This window comes from Podarcis pityusensis (assembly GCF_964106645.2).
Source record: "Podarcis pityusensis genome assembly, chromosome: 4".
Taxonomy (NCBI): domain Eukaryota; kingdom Metazoa; phylum Chordata; class Lepidosauria; order Squamata; family Lacertidae; genus Podarcis; species Podarcis pityusensis.
Genome location: NC_138027.1, coordinates 1,177,703 through 1,193,475, shown reverse-complemented (window position 1 = coordinate 1,193,475; position 15,773 = coordinate 1,177,703).

The following is a 15,773-nucleotide window of genomic DNA, read 5'->3' as shown; positions in this document are numbered from 1 at the left end:
AGAACTTTCTTTATGTATGCAACAACAGCAGCAAGAATACTCATCGCAAAGTATTGGAAGACACAAGAACTTCCCACGCTGGAGGAATGGCAGATGAAACTTATGGACTATATGGAATTGGCGGAAATGACTGGCAGAATCCGTGACCAGGGAGAAGAGTCGATGGAGGAAGACTGGAAGAAATTCAAAGACTATCTTCAGAAACACTGCAAAATTAAGGAATGTTAGAGTGATGTTGGATTGAAAATAAGTGGTTTCCAGCTGTATAGGTTAAAGTTAAGGATAGATTAAGATTAAAGATTAAGATTAAAGACGTATAAAGAAATGGAAATTTGATAATAAAAGGGAAAAATTTAAAGCTATATGATATTAAGAGTAAGGATTAGGTTTAAAAAAGTTGAAGTTATATATTTTAACATTTTATTAAATTAAAGATTGGGATTAAAAAAGTGGAAAAGAAACTGCTGGACAAATAATGTGGATTGGAATACAAAAAAAGGAGGTATGAGGAAGTCCAGAAAATAAGTAATCTAAAATTGGAGGGGAAAAGAGAGTTTGTTTTTAATTGTTATGTTTTGTTTTTATTGTTAAGTTTTGTATTGTTTTTTGTGTGTGTTGTTTTTCTTTTTTTCTTTGTTTAAAACCTTAATAAAATCATTATATATAAAAAAAAAAAATTAAGTTAACATCTTACATTAAAAACCTGACAGTACCAAATTATTGAAGATTATTCACCAAAGCCAGACTAAACGTCTTTCCTTCTGCAGTGCTGGATGGCAGGTTGAGAGGGGTTTCCTATGTTACCGGAAAATCCGAGGGCTCCCTTGGACAAATGAAGACACCGACCAGAGCAATTCAGAGCAAAACAGCAGCCAGTAGGCTTGGTCTTTATTTTGAAGAAGACTGTCGCGACAGGGCTCCCACCGTCCACGAGGTGAAGCAAGATGGAAGCCCAGAACAAAGGGAGACCCTAACTTTTATTAGTTGCTAATCCCCTAAGCTACACCCTCAGAATTACATCATATTTACATCATGATTATATTAAAAATAGGAGGAGTCGGGGAGGGGTTGCACAGGTAATCTGAGTGTCCTGACACCTGGCCGGAGCCTCCTCCCCCCTCCCCGCATGAGTCATGTTTAAAACAAAAGAGGAAGGAGAAGTTTTCCTGCCCCCTGAGGGGGATCCGGTCACAGTTCCTTTGTGAAAGTCCGTGCGGAATACACTAGAGCAGGCAGTCCATTGTATCCTTGATAGCCTTCTGTCTGAACCCATCACGATGGCTATCAAGGTCGTCACGTTTACCTGGAGGGAGCGCAGGGTACGTGACTGCTCGGTCAAGGGATTATGGCCGCTTGATACCAAGCCACCCCCCTTTGATAGTCTTTGTAATATCCGGCAGAATAAAAGTGGTCCGGTGAAAATCCGAAGTACGGCTGATTTTTGGTGAATTTATAAAGAATATTGTTCTTGAAGTTCAAAGTACTTTCGCCTTCCGGAAGTAGCTTGCTACATTTTGATTAGATCAGTCACGGTCAATTGAACTCGGAAACTTTGTATTGAGAGCTGTCAAAGGTAAGGGAAAAGAGCGCGAACAGCCTGCAGTACCTGCGTGGCCGCCGCAAGGGGCGCTGTTCACTAACGCTGATTGGCTGAGGCGGCCGCTTATTGACCCAGAGTTCGGTCGGCCGGTCTACTCTCAATAAAGATAGGGCTGTGCGGGGAGCTATAGTGGGAAGCTGTTAGGCTAGCGCTTCCTTATTTACGGAAGGCTTTTAGGGGATGGCCCTCTAAAGGGACATCTCCAGGGTCAGGAAGGGGAGATGCGGGTATGTGTAAGTGTGGTGCTTGTGCAATACACGTGTCAATGAGAGATGGGGGGGGGGTTTCCGGCGACAGTTCCCCCCTTCGGAGATAAGATTGCGAAGGCAGGGAAGCCGCGCAATCCTTTTCTCCGCACAAATCAATAAAAGTTTGACATGCCATACCTAGAATCCAGATTCTGGAAGTCCTTTAAGGGCCCCATTTCGATGGAGTTCGTCTGGGTTCCTCGTGCCGGTGGTCTGTAGGTGATAGTCGACCGCGAGCGAGGGGTTGGAAGGCAAGAGTCGCAAGCTTGACAGCACATCGGGAAACAGTGGATCGCGCAGCAGAAAACAGCAATACAGATTGTCAGAGTAATGAGGATCAAAAGTCCGTTCCCTAGGAGTTGTTTTATCCAGCCAGACCCAGGCAGCCAGCTCCACAACTGGATATCTGAGAGTCCTTCATGTTGGATGTCTTTAAGTCCGTCCGCTAGTTTATGGATGTTGTTAAGATGCCCGGTAATATTAAGGGTTTGATCAGATACGTGTGTGCAGCATTCAGTCCCGACAAGGGCACAAACGCCTCCCGTCGAGGCGAGAACGTAGTCCAAAGCAAGGCGGTTCTGTATCGAAGTCTGCCTGACTTCCGTTAACTCTGTCAGGATAGCTTGGGTAGCCGCATTGGACTCCTCCATGAAGTTTAACAGGATGTCCGTTAACTTAAGGATATCGACGTGGTTGGAGCCGGCCCCATACGCGGGAAAGAGAGCCCGACCATAAGTTTCACTATTGGCTGCTACGTCGGAGAGTTGTGACAAGTCTTTTGCCCTCTTATTGCGCCTCCTTCCGGAGGGTAGATCTTGGGTGACCCGGACTCCAGGCAAGATTAGACCGAGATAACAAGTGCCGCGGGAGTGGGGGCTGGCCCATACATAGCCACGGTGGCCGCAAACCCAGAACAACCCCTGTAGGCACGAGTCTATACGCCCGGTGAGGAAGGTACGGAAGAAACACTGGGAGACCGGGGAGGGGCTCCAGGAGTCGGGTAAGGTCATAACGCGTTTCCATGCGGACGTTAAGCTGGGTTGGATAGAGGGGTTACCTTGGTGCCACAGGGTAATCCTCCCGTTTAAAGCAACGTCAATGGTGTACTTACAGGTGCTCTCGCCGATGACCTTGTCGTTCCCGCTGAATTTCCGGCAAAGGTCGCCTGTTGTGGGTCCGGTTAGGTAGATGTACTGGTGGGTCAGATTCACCGCAGTCAGGTTCCAGGATTGCACATTAGCAGAGAGATGTTGTTGTAGGGTGAGAGGTACTCCAAGAAATGGTATGCCACTGTGGAGGTGTGAGGGGGCATTGGCGCAGATCCAGCACTCTTTGGTTGCTGTCTGTTTTGCAATTTGAGAGATCAGTTTTACGTAGGTGTTGGAATGCCAAGTGGACAGAAAGTCATTATTTTGAGGGTTTTCGGATATTGACAGTTCCCCCCTTTGTCGAGGTGCAGTACCGGGGGGGTGAAGGGGGTCTTGACGGAGTAGGTAGGTGAGGTTTGTGGTGAGGCCCCCGCACCTTTGGGGTCCGGTAGTGTCCCATTCTGCTGGAGGCATAACGGAGTAATGCCAGCCCTCGAGGTACGCTTTCCCGTCCCAAGCGGAGGCGAGTCCGATGTCCCAGACGCAGCAGTACCTCCGGAGGCAAACTCCTTGTAGGATGGTTTGGCGGGGAGCGGAGTCTACTCGTTGGCAGTAGAATCCATGAATTAGGTGGTCTGTGGGGTGATTCCGGTCAGTATAAACTGAGTCACCACCACCGTTGTCCAGAAGTGTCCAGTTCAGAGTTTGTTCGAGTGTGCCATCAGAAAAGAGTACGTAAGATCCATTGAGGCAGTGGGCTCTGTACCAAGGGCCATCTCTGGTGAGGGTGAGTCTGCCAAGTGGGGTGTAGGAGGGCGAGCGAATAAAAAGTTCCCAGTTTTGGTGAGTAGCGAGGGTCGGTAGTATGGAATGTCGAAGGAGAACGCGGGTTTCGGGTAAGCAGAAGTCAAAGTCTCCTAGGCGGTCTGGTGTCCCTCTTTTCACCATATCAACGATTCCAAAGTCCAGATATTTGTATTTCGTTTGTAATCCAGGGCATGAGATGTGAGTGGTTATGGTGTGTTGAGAAAGGGCAGATGTGATAGAGAGGATGAGGAAGGTGAGTACAGTTGTTGTCATTGCGAATAGCGGGGGTTATTTGGCGGTGTGAAGCGGAGCTGTCAAACCGTGGAGCTGTCAAATGTGGAGCTGTCAAACCGTGGAGCTGTCAAATGTGGAGCTGTCAAACTGCCGAGCTGTCAAATGTGGAGCTGTCAAACTGCCGAGCTGTCAAACTGCGTGTGTTTTACGGAGTTTGAGACGAATTGGGGGTTGGTCGTCCTGATTGGCTGCCGGGATGATTTCGGAGGTCCAAGTGGTTGACGAATGTGGTCGGTCCGGTCCGGTCTGTTGGGCCCGATATGTGCCCCGATCTGGTCCGGTCTGTTGGGCCCGATTCGTGCCCCGGTCTGGTCCGGTCTGTTGGGCCCGATTCGTGCCCCGGTCTGGTCCGGTCTGTTGGGCTCGATTCGTGCCCCGGTCTGGTCCGGTCTGTTGGTCGTCCTCTGTATCGGTGTCGCTGTCTGCCGGTCGGTCTGGGGTGCAGTATGGTGGGTCGTCAGAGGGAGGCTCGGGTGGTGAAGCGGGTTTGCAGCGGGTGTGATGTAACCAGGCTGTCTTCTCTGCTACCTTAACGGAAGTTGGAGTGGTTAAAAGTACTTGGTAAGGGCCCTCCCAAGTGGGCTGTAGGGGTACCTTATGGTAAGTTTTCGCTAGTATCCAATCGCCTGGTTGGTACGGGTGGATGTTTTCATCTAGAGGAATGTTTTGACCTGAGGCTGCGTATCTGTGAAGATCAATGAGTTGTTTTTGGAGTTGTATTACGTATCTAGTTAACTCTGTCTCGCCCACCTCTAGTTCTGATGTTGGAAACTGGGTGTTATATACTGGGGAAGGCCGTCCGAATAGTAGTTCGTAGGGAGATAGTTTGAGATTTCCGCGGGGGCATGCTCTTAAATTATGGAGGACTAATGGAAGGGCATTTACCCATTTGATGCCGGATTCTTTGCAAAGTTTTCCCAGCTGCGATTTAAGCTGCTGGTTCATTCTTTCGACTTGTCCGGAGGAAGGAGGATGGTATGGGGTATGTAATTTCCATTTGATTCCGAGGGCAGTAGCAATTTGTTGGATTATATCTGATGTGAAATGTGAACCCCTGTCGCTGTCTATGTGCCTGGGGACTCCAAAGCGAGGTATGATTTCTTGTATCAGAATTTTTGCAACAATGTGCGCAGTTGCTCTGCGAGTAGGGAAACATTCTACCCACCCAGTCAACTGGTCTATGATTACTAAAGCATGTTTGTAGGCTTGGCACGGGGGTAGGTCTATGAAATCTATTTGAAGGCTTTCGAATGGAACAAAAGCCCATGGTCTGGCCCCTGGCGGGCATCTGGCGGTATGTTTTGGGTTAAAACTCTGGCAAGTATGACAATTCTTTACGGCTGCCTTAGCGGCAAGTGTAAGACCTGGGGCATACCAACAGCGTTGCATCGTGTCGATAAGTTTCTCCCTTCCCCAGTGGGTACGTTGATGGAGAACTCTCAAATGTTTAGGTACCCATAGCTTGGGCATTATGAGTCTTTTATCCGGATAATACCAAATGCCATTTTCCAAGTGGGCCCCTTGTTCTTCCCATACTTTAACTTCTTCTGGGGTTGCAGTTTGGTACATCTCAGTAAAATTTATATCGGATAGAACTTGTGGTCCCTGGAACTCATTGTCTGTGGAGAGGGGCTCGAGGGCTGCTTCTTGTGCTGCGCTGTCAGCACTTCGGTTCCCAGTTGAGACCGGGTCCCTGCCTTTCGTATGTGCCTTGCAGTGTACTACTGCAATAGCCTCAGGGAGATGGATGGAGTTCATAAGGCGCTGCACTAGGGATGCGTGTGCGATTTGGGTACCTGCAGCAGTCAGAAACCCTCTCTGCAACCAGATTTGTCCGGTGGCATGCACCAACCCGAAACAATACTTCGAATCTGTGTAGATAGTGATCCTTTTGCCAGCCCCTAGTTCGCAAGCTCTGATCAAAGCGATAAGTTCAGCCGCTTGTGCGCTGTATTTTGGATTGACAGGTCGTGCTTCTAGAATGTCACTATGAGTAACTACGGCGTACCCACTTTTCCGTTGCCCTCCCACAACTTTGGAGCTCCCATCAGTGTATAAGATGAGGTCAGGGTTCGTTAAAGGGAGATAATCGAGGTCTTCTCTGGGTTTTTCGAGGTGACGAACTATTTGAGAGCAGTCATGATGCGGTGTGCCATCGTCGGGGAGGGGCAGAAGGGTCGCGGGATTCAGGGAGTTTACTCTCTTGATGGTGACGTTGGACGGACTGAGGAGAATGGCTTCGTATTTGTTTAGGCGTTGTATCGTGAAGCGTTGGCACCCTTGTAAGCTAAGTAAGGTAGCTACAGCGTGGGGAACGTTCACAGTTAAGTCGTGTCCCAGGACTGTTTCTTGCGCCTTTTCTAAAAGTTGGGCTGCCGCTGCTACAGCTCTCAAGCATCCCACGTTTCCCAGTACTGTAGTGTCAAGTTGAAGGCTGTAATAAGCCACAGGCCTGTTCCTCCCCTGGAACGGTTGGGTAAGGACACCCGAAGCTACTCCCTTGTTCTCATGTACATACAAAGAGAAGGGTAGTCTATAGTCAGGGAGTCCGAGGGCGGGCGAGGATCTCAGTTCTCTTTTAATAGATTCAAAGGCTTCGAGTGCCTCAGCGGACCATTGTAGTTGGTCTGGGGAGTTATCATGTGTCATTGCTGTAAGGGGGCGGGCGAATTCTCCATAGCGGGGGATCCACGCCCGGCAGAATCCGCTCATCCCTATGAATCCTCGGAGCTGCCTTTTTGTTTTAGGTAAGGGTAGTTTTGTTATTGCCTCAATCCGATCCGTAGTTAAAGCGCGGGTGCCCTCTCCTAGTATGTGACCAAGGTACTTGACTTCCTTTTTGCAATATTGTATCTTTTTTGGGGATACCTTATGTCCCTTGTGTGCTAGTATGTTTAGGAGAGCTATGGTGTCATTTTTGCAGGATTCTAGGTCACGCCCACAGAGTAGGATGTCGTCTACGTAGAGCCTCAGAGCAGAGCCTCCTGGCAGGGTCACATCTGCTAAATCTTGATGTAGTATGGACGAAAAAATTGCTGGGGATTCTACATAGCCTTGGGGTAACCGGGTCCACGTTAGTTGCCCTGTCTGCCAAGTGAAGGCGAAGAGGAATTGGCTTTCGGAATGTACGGGGATGCTGAAGAAGGCAGAGCATAGATCTATGACAGAGTACACCACAGTTCCCTCCGGAATGGTGCTGAGGAGATGGTGGGGGTTGGCAACAACGGCATGCCTCGGAATAACAAAGGAGTTGATGAGTCGAAGATCCTGTACCAAGCGCCATTTAACTGGATTGGTATTAGGCTTCTTGACGGGAAGTAGGGGGGTATTGCAAGGGGAGGCACATGGGACTAGAACTCCCATTCTCAAGAATTCGTCGATCATCGGGGTGAGTCCTTCTATCGCCTCTGGGGGAAGCGGGTATTGTTTAGTGCAAGGGAAGGGCAAATCGTGCCTGTAGTTTACTTTCACCGGGGTTGCAGATTTTAAAAGTCCTACCGAGGTAGATTCGGTTCCCCATAAGGAAGGGGAGACATTGTGTATGAGTTCGGGTGGAAGATCAATGTTGGTATTTTGGGCTTCCTGTAGAACTCCTTGGAAATTAAAGATGGACTCATTCGGCATGTGTAAATAAATACCTTCCTGACCACATTGTATAGTGGCATTTAATTTGCAGAGCAGATCCCTCCCCAAGAGGTTGACGGGGCTAGAAGTTAGCAGGAAAGTGTGTTTTACGGATAGAGGTCCAACGGAGACATTTGCGGGTTTAGAAAGAGGACAACTCCGAGGAATTCCGTCCAGTCCCATTACAGTTCTGGTCTCTTCCCCGGGGGCTAAATGGCTGTTCGTGAGGGTGGAGTATGTGGCTCCGGTATCCAAAAGGCAATTATAGGATTGCCCATCAATTTGCATAGTGCAGATGGGATCGGAAGAAGACAGTTGTAAAACCGGGCAGAGGAAAGAAAAGGAGGCGGGATCTGCTTCTGATTGTCAATGCGGTTGGTATTCGTCCATTACCATTTCATGGGCTGTATTAATGGCGCGGGTGGCTGTTTTAAAGGGATTCTGAGGATCTGGAGTGGGGTTCCTGGGTCTTGGTTGTGGAGGGGGGGGACCCGCACGATATTGCGTCTGGGTCATGGGTTGAGGGTGTCCATATGGAAAGTTCGATTCCCTGGGTTTCGGGTGTAGGGGTTCCTGATAATCTGGTCTGTAAGTTTTAAAGTCTCTATAGTCAGGCCTAGGAATTTCTGGTAGGAGGGGGCAAAATCTTCTTATGTGCCCTACTTCCTCGCAATTGTAACAAACGCGCCGGTCTCGAGAGTCGGGTCCCTTTGGTTTGCTTTTGTCTTTGTAAGGGGGAGCCGCTCCTGCATAAGCTAACACTCGCGGAGAGTCGGGTTTCTGATCTTTCTTCCTCCGCTCGTCTCTGGAATTAAAGACTGACTTGGCGATGGAAAGAATTTCGGTTATAGTCTTTCCGTCGTAACCCAGGTGTGAGTTTAGGGCTTTCCTTATATCTGCAGTTGCTTGGTCCTTGAAGAAGCCTTTAACTATGACTTCATGTTGAGGACTCTCCGGGTCTATCCCGCCCCAGGTTTTGATAGCAGAGACTAAGCGGGTGTAATAGTCGGACGGGTGTTCTTCAGGCCCTTGGAGGACAGCTTGGACTTTTGTCCAGTTTACAGTTCGCTGACCAGCAGCTTTGATTCCATCTAAGATGGCCTTTTTGAAAATTTTTAAGCCCCATATGCCGTTGTCTGTGTTATAGTCCCAGTCAGGGTCATTAAGTATCGTCTGTGCGGTCAGTGGGGTCATCGAGGCGGGACGATCTGGTTGGTAGCCTTCTCGGGTTAGAGCCTCCCCCGCCTTTGCTAGTATTTCTCTCTTTTCTGCCTCGTTAAAGAGGGCCCCAAGTAACATATGCACATCTGCCCATGTAGGGTTGTGAGTAGAGAAAATGGTGGCCACCTGGCGGTGGCATTTGTCAGGGTCGTCCCTTAAAGAGGGCATCTTATCGGACCAGTTCATCAAATCCGAAGTAAGGAAGGGCTGATGAGTAAAAACCATGCGAGGTGGGTCTCCTGCCCTGACTGGGGGTATGGGTAGTGCTCGCAGAGGGAAAGCGCCTTCTATTTCCCCGTTCTGCAGATTATCTCTGTTTCTAGTTCTGCTGGAGACGGGTCCCTCTCTTTCTCCGTTTAAAAGTTGCCCGTTAAGTAAGGGTCCGAGATCCAAGTCTACTTGGTTTTCCCGTAAGATGGGTGTACTTAAGGATGGGTCGGGCAGTGAGGCATTCGGTATGTTTTGAGAAGGGGCAGCAGCGGGTGGATTTATGACGCTTCCTGTCGGTCCCGCACCCCCTTCACCAGTTCCTGTTCTGTTCCCTGTCCCGGGTTCTGGCAGTCGGGGAGCCCGTGGTTCGGGGTAATAGAAGGGAACGAGAGTCCTATCCAATTGTTCTTCTTGGGCTCTAATCTCGTCATATGGAGGGGGTCTGGTTGGTTTTAAAACAGCCATCTGACGGGCAATTTGGGTTTGCTGCCGGTGAAATAGTTCGCGGGCTTCAACGAAAATATTTAGGTAGTATAGTTGTCGGGGCTTCTCGTCGGCTAAATGGGACTTAAGTGCTTGCATTCTTATGAGGTTAAAGGAACCATGAGGCGGCCATTGGGAAGGTGGTTCCAGGTGGTGGGTAAGAGCGACCCACGAGATGTTACAGAGATCCCTCAGTTTGGATTTTGAGAGTCCCCTTCTCCCTCTCAACTCCTTCCAATTGAGGAGGACAAATTGCAGAGGGGTATCGGAGTCCTCTTCAGAGCGGCAAGGCTTCCTCGAAGCCTTGTCGCCAGGAGGAGTCCAGTCAGAGTATTGAGAAGCGTGGGCTCCCATTACTCTATTCTACAAGAACGGGGTTTTGCGGACGATGTGCACTACAGACAAGAGGACGGACAGACGAGGGGAAAACACAAAGACAAGGGGAGAAGATAAAAAAATAGTGTTCTTTCAGTAATTTAGGTACCTCAGTTTATTCCTACTGAACTTAATCCTGCCTGCTATCGAACCGTAACTAACCTATCATCAATAATTCTCAAACATCAGCCTTGAACTCACGGGTCTCTCTCTCTACCCGATGCACAAACAAAATCCTCAAATCCTACTGCAGTACTGCCTACACAACTGGTCCTAGTGTGGGGCCCCAATCCGTGAGCCACCCCTTCTACCCTCCACGACAGCCTCCTGCCTAGCCTTTGAGACTAAGTTCGGAACCCCTACTGGACGCTTGCGCAATGCAGTGCCAGATCAAGGTCCGAGAAAATGAGAGTTTGGAAAGGAAACAAACGACCTTGCGTTCTCACGTACCCGGGTCATCCCTAACAAAGGTCGCCGGGCAGGAGGGGCGGCTTCGTTTGCATAATTAGACGAGAAAGAGAGAGAGAGAGATGTTTGGACGGACGCCTCTGGACGACTCCGAGAGAGGAACGTCAGAGAAAAAGACAATAAAGGGCCACGCTTCCCCGGACTCAATTCCAAGACGGGAAACGGGGGAGAAAAGGACAGATAGGTTAAGGCGTACCCGGACGACTCCGAGGGGTGACGCCGGAAAACAGCAAAAGTACCACAATTTCCCCGGACACACTCCGCGTAAGAAATTGAGGGGAGAGACAGAGAAAGGTGTTGACGTTCCTAGACGACTCCGAGGGGTAACGTCAGACAGTAAAGCTCCGCGATTTCCCTGGCCACTTTCCGAAGGGGAGAATCGGGGTAGAAAAGGACAGAATTTTTTTTAACGTACCCGGGCGACTCCGAGGGGTAACGTCAGAAATGAAAGAAGGAAAGTCTGGCTGTCGTGGGGACACTGCTTCTCCAACCCCCCCTCCCAATGTGTTTTACTTCAAACCATACTCACATTCGAAGATGTCCCCCGCAGATCCCGGGATCCTTTTCTTTTAGCCGGCTTTACCTCGCCTTTGCTCTCTCTGGTCGGGCTTCTGGTGACGGTTGATTACCGCCCGCAAAGAGGAGGCAAGGAGAGGAAGAAGGATTCCTGGGCTAAGGTTGCCCAGTGGCGCCTGATCCCCTCTATCTCCTCCCTCACCTTCGCAGGAGAACCAAGTGTCCCAGAGCACGGTCGCCAATACTGTTACCGGAAAATCCGAGGGCTCCCTTGGACAAATGAAGACACCGACCAGAGCAATTCAGAGCAAAACAGCAGCCAGTAGGCTTGGTCTTTATTTTGAAGAAGACTGTCGCGACAGGGCTCCCACCGTCCACGAGGTGAAGCAAGATGGAAGCCCAGAACAAAGGGAGACCCTAACTTTTATTAGTTGCTAATCCCCTAAGCTACACCCTCAGAATTACATCATATTTACATCATGATTATATTAAAAATAGGAGGAGTCGGGGAGGGGTTGCACAGGTAATCTGAGTGTCCTGACACCTGGCCGGAGCCTCCTCCCCCCTCCCCGCATGAGTCATGTTTAAAACAAAAGAGGAAGGAGAAGTTTTCCTGCCCCCTGAGGGGGATCCGGTCACAGTTCCTTTGTGAAAGTCCGTGCGGAATACACTAGAGCAGGCAGTCCATTGTATCCTTGATAGCCTTCTGTCTGAACCCATCACGATGGCTATCAAGGTCGTCACGTTTACCTGGAGGGAGCGCAGGGTACGTGACTGCTCGGTCAAGGGATTATGGCCGCTTGATACCAAGCCACCCCCCTTTGATAGTCTTTGTAATATCCGGCAGAATAAAAGTGGTCCGGTGAAAATCCGAAGTACGGCTGATTTTTGGTGAATTTATAAAGAATATTGTTCTTGAAGTTCAAAGTACTTTCGCCTTCCGGAAGTAGCTTGCTACATTTTGATTAGATCAGTCACGGTCAATTGAACTCGGAAACTTTGTATTGAGAGCTGTCAAAGGTAAGGGAAAAGAGCGCGAACAGCCTGCAGTACCTGCGTGGCCGCCGCAAGGGGCGCTGTTCGCTAACGCTGATTGGCTGAGGCGGCCGCTTATTGACCCAGAGTTCGGTCGGCCGGTCTACTCTCAATAAAGATAGGGCTGTGCGGGGAGCTATAGTGGGAAGCTGTTAGGCTAGCGCTTCCTTATTTACGGAAGGCTTTTAGGGGATGGCCCTCTAAAGGGACATCTCCAGGGTCAGGAAGGGGAGATGCGTGTATGTGTAAGTGTGGTGCTTGTGCAATACACGTGTCAATGAGAGATGGGGGGGGGGGGGTTTCCGGCGACACCTACCAGGACAGACTTTGCTCGTGTGCTCAAGACATTGATTCTATAAAACATATTTTGCTGCACTGTGCAAAATACGAGCAAGCCAGGGCTGAACTGATATTACCCTTGCTGGTACCTTTCCCGGGAAAAACAGAGGCTCACTATGTCAGGTTCTATTGGAAGACTGGACAAACGCTAGAACATTAGCAGTGGTGAAGTTTTTATCAGTGGTTGCAAGAACCAATGATCCCCATCTTTAAGTCTGAACGAAATGCTTGTTTAACCTGGAGGTAGGCTGTATGAATTGTGCATTGCTTTGTAATGATTTGTTGGGTCTCTGGACTGTAATAAAGATTGATGATGATGATAAGCTTTGCTTACATTCAGTTCACAGTATGGTCCTGAAGGCAGGCTTGAGCTTTTAGTTACAGTTACAGAGAAAGGTATGGCTTCATCCTCTGTGAGGGATGAGCCCATGCGCTGCTGGCTGAGAGCCGGCAGACAGCAGAAGGCAAAATGGAGAGGAGGGATCAAGAGAGAGCAGCATAAGAGGAAGATGGCTGCGTGACCAGCCCCTTTGTAGGGTCTGCCAGGGTCACACCTGTCTACCTGGTCACATGCAGGGGGAGAATGCTCCAGGTGTGACAGGAAGTCTTCCCGGCTGGAGCAACATTCCCCTGTGTGTCCACTCTGGGCAAATAGGAAACATTGTATTTGACTGCTTTGATGTTACTTCCCACACTGGGAGAGGTCCGCCTTTTCCTCCCTGTGCAGTGATACGGAGGGGGGGGGGCATGTCTTCTTCACCTTCTTCGCTACAATATATCCATTTATTTCCGAGTCCAATTGTCAATGTCAAAAGGGACTAAAATCTATAAAATTCATAGAAAATCAACGTGCCAATTTGCTCAATTTCTCTAGAACTCCATGACACCTCCCCTGTCCTCCATAATTCCTCAAGCAAGGTGTCAAGACCCTAATCCTGTCAAATCACTCTGCCAAGCCTTTCCTCCGGGCAATGCCAGGTGGCAGACCAGGCATACATGGACCATTGTCTTCTCATCACCGGTACTCAGGATGTGCTTATCTGTGCATATCTCCAGCTCTGCATATTCCCCCCTCCCTCCTTCCTATGTTAATCCTGTGTAACCCAACCTCTTCTTAACGTATTCATGATGTAACTGGGATGTATTTTGCACTGTATTCTGGGACATGGAGGGAAGTTTCAAAAGTTCATGTCACCCCTTTCTCGCGGTTCAATCTCGCCTTGAACCTGTTGCGCAATAAACTTGGATCTTCTGCAGCTTGCTCCTGTCTCCGGCTGAGCTCATTTTCCTCCGCAGGGACCCGCGGACTTAGTCCGACGAGCTGGGTGGCAGAGCAGCCTCGCACCCAGATTTTACCGTAACAGCAGAGATGTGCAACACCAGCTTCACCTGCCTTCCTCTTTCCTCCTGGTCGGGATCCTGGGGCTGGAGTCCCTGGTCTGGAGCATTCTCCCCCTGCATGTGACTCTCCATCCCTTACGGCTGCGTGGACCTCACAGCCTTGCTGGGGAACGTCTCCCTCCTGCTGGTCTCCCCAGCCTCCACCAGCCCATGTTCCTCTTCCTTGCCATCCTGGCCCTGACCCACCTGGGCCTCTCCACCTCCATCATGCCCAAGCTGCTGGGCATCTTCTGGCTCGGCGCCAGGGAGACCAGCCTGAAGGCCTGCCTGGCCCAGACGTTCTTCCTGCACACCTTAATGGCCACAGAGTCGGGTGTCCTGCTAGCCATGGTCTTCGACCACCACGTGGCCATCAGCACCCCACTCAGGTACGGAGCCATCCTCACTCCCCTCTGGTGCTGGCCCAGAGAGTGGTGCTGACCGTGGTGCCCTCCCAAGGCAGCCCAGCGCAAGGCCCTTGCCACCTGTCATTCCCACAGCACCAGCACCCTCAGTTTCTGCATCTCTGGGCTTTACTCTTTGCTGACATCATCCTCTCCATCCTCTACCTGTTGGTGCCCCCATGCTCAGCCCCATCATTTAGGGGGCCAAGACCAAGCAGATACGGACCAGGCTGCTGTTCTTGCAGCCAAAAGCGAAGCTCTGAAGCTCCCACCTTGCAGTGGGCAAGAGGAAGAGGGCATTGGGACACGTGCCCCCCAAAAAGGAGACAAAGATTTCATGGAACAGAACTGTAGACTTCAAAGGGACCTCAAGGGTCATCATGCTCAACTCCACTTCCTGCTTTGTGCCTGAACAAGGATCCCAGTAATCTACCTTTGAAAATGAGGCTTGAAGCCTTCTCAGGACAAAATGTGTCTTGGCCTCTGATGGTCACCAGCCTAGATGGATTAGACAAATTCATGGAAGAGGAGAGGGCTATCGGTGGCTATTAACCAGGGTGACCATCCACAATCAGAGACAGTCATGGTTCTGAAGACCAACTGCTGGAAGCCACAGGAAGGGAGAGGTGCTCTTGTGCCCTCGGATCCTGCCTGCAGGCGGTTTCCATCTGGTTGGCCGCTGTGAGAAGAACAGGATGCTGGCCTAGGTGGGCCATTGACCTCTTCCAGGAGGCCACACCCCTACCTCCCACACCAGCTACTTGTATTAACCAGAACATGCACATGTTCTGCACACTTTGCATGCTCAACAAGGTGTGCAATAATCACATTCACATTGTTAAATTAATGCCCCTTCTAGTTATCTCTAGTTATCTCTCACTTGGACTACTGCAATGCGCTCTACATGGGGCTACCTTTGAAGGTGACCCGGAAACTACAACTAATCCAGAATGCGGCAGCCAGAGTGGGAGCGGCCACCGAGACCACATAACACCGGTCTTGAAAGGCCTACATTGGCTCCCAGTGCGTTTCTGGGCACTATTCAAAGTGTTGGTGCTGACCTCTAAAGCCCTAAACTGCCTCAGTCCAGTATACCTGAAGGAGCGTCTCCACCCCCATCGTTCTGCCCGGACACTGAGGTCCAGCGCCGAGGGCCTTCTGGTGGTTCCCTTGCTGCGAGAAGGGAGGTTACAGGGAACCAGGCAGAGGGCCTTCTCGGTAGTGGCGCCCACCCTGTGGAACGCCCTCCCAGCAGATGTCAAAGAGAAGAACAACTACCAGACTTTTAGAAGACATCTGAAGGCAGCCCTGTTCAGGGAAGCTTTTAATGTTTAATAGGTTATTGTATTTTGGTGTTCTGTTGGAGGCCACCCAGAGTGGCTGGGGAAACCCAGCCAGATGGGCGGGGTATAAATAATAAATTATTATTATTGTAGTTGGGCTGAGTGGAACCGGAATGTCAAGCATCAGAGCTGAGTCAAAGGTTTTCCCTCCCACAAAAGGAGTCATGCACAGTTCCTTTGAAAGAGGTGGGTGGCCGAGACTGGCAGATTTTAGCCTCGGGGAAGCGGGTGTTTCCCCAGGTTCTTCCTTCCTTGTGCATCTCAGGAGTGCCCTGGTCTCTTCTAGGCAAGCCATAATTGGGAGAGTTACTAAAGTAAAGGTAAATGACCCCTGGACA